Source organism: Montipora capricornis, chromosome 13 (genome assembly GCF_036669925.1).
Source record: "Montipora capricornis isolate CH-2021 chromosome 13, ASM3666992v2, whole genome shotgun sequence".
NCBI lineage: Eukaryota > Metazoa > Cnidaria > Anthozoa > Scleractinia > Acroporidae > Montipora > Montipora capricornis.
Genome location: NC_090895.1, coordinates 31,979,882 through 31,981,561, shown reverse-complemented (window position 1 = coordinate 31,981,561; position 1,680 = coordinate 31,979,882).

Sequence of the window (1,680 nt, the reverse complement as noted above, 5' to 3'; positions counted from 1 at the left end):
TTCACAACAATAAAATTTCAAATACTTTGTGTTGTTTCAGTTATTTTAACATCGATAAATCAAAATTCGAACGTTTCATGAACTCGTTGCCATTGACAAATTGCAATTTAAGCAATAATGTGATTTTTCCAAACTAAACCAACGGCGGGTCTAAAACACAGGTCACATTCCACAGGTCACTCATTGCAGGTCATTGTTTTAGCTAACCTAACCTAACCTAACCTAACCAAAACCCTCAATTTGGCTAACCCTAGGCCTAATTGGGGTTTTTAGGCCTATGGTTAGCCAAATTGAGGGTTTTGGGTCACTTTTAAAAAGGTAAAACAATGACCGGCAACGAGTGACCTGTGGAATGTGACCTGTGTTTTAGACCCGCCCCTAAACCAAATATTGCAATTCAAATGACAACTTTTTCGCCCGTTTTTTGCAGTATCTAAGTTATTGCTTCAATTGTTTAGTCTTTTGTTTTCAGCTAGAATAGCGAGCCAATCACATAGACCGAATGCATAAATGGCGGCCAAAAATGTATTCTTTTGTTTATGTGCTAATTAGACTTACAAGCCTCGTTTGCATGGACAAAATACAAAAGAATGTTGCTTGAGAGCGAGGCTAGTAAGTCTAATTAGCACATAAACAAAAGAATACATTTCTGGGCGCCATTTATGCATTCGGTCTATACGTTACGAGGGCTGTTAAATCATCCGTTTTTTTTACTTTTCCCCTAGGTTGCGTGAGGTCTTGTGTACTTGTGTCAAATTGCGGAGATTGAAGATGTCGATTGACTTTACTTCGCTTCAGAGGACTTTTGTTTTCCACCTTGTAAAGACAAATGTAGCTGAAAAAATTGTAAACATTCCCGATTTAAATATCATCTGTCGAAAGAAGTCAACAAGCATTTTTTTGCGTAAAAGACGTATATGACGTAATCAGAAATGACGTCGTCTAACTCCCGTGTCCTATAAAGACAGAACTTTCTTCAGGATACGTGCCGTACCCAACGATACTGACTTCTGAATAACTTCCAGCCTCATTTTCGCATCTAGTTTGTCCAAATGTTTTTCAAAACCATTGGAGACCATTCCTAAGGCACTGACTAAAACTGAGACTAGACAGACTTTTCTCTTTTGTTGTTGTTGTTGTTGTTGTTCTTCTTCTTCTTATTATTATTATTCAGGGCTGTCAACCCCCAAAGTCTTCAAATATTGTGAATTGATAGGGGTGGGATGTTGGCCCTGCTTGGAACCTTTTTGCTTCCAAGCGAGACATCCCAGATTCTTACGTCAAATCAGCGGATTCAATAATAATAATAATAATAATAATAATAATAATAATGCTATTCATTTAGTCTGGAAAAAGAAGAGGGAAAATGTCTAAATAATTGCCTGGTATTGAACTAAAAGCCACTTGCCCAAAAAAACCGTTTTAAAACCTCTCGTAGTAAAAAATGATTGCAGTAAACTTGACATTTTTTTCCATTCTGATTGGACAAAAGGAATACTACGGTCGATTCGCTACCAGGAAGATTCGCCACCAAAGGCGAATCCCTTGTAAACTGTGTACTTGGATGAAACACGTAGCAATAGCACTAACAAAGTATCTCCCTCAAGTAAAAACGCTTCAAACAGGGAAAACAGTATCAAACAAGCAAAGAAGGGTGGCGCAGGCGCACAATGGTGAGAG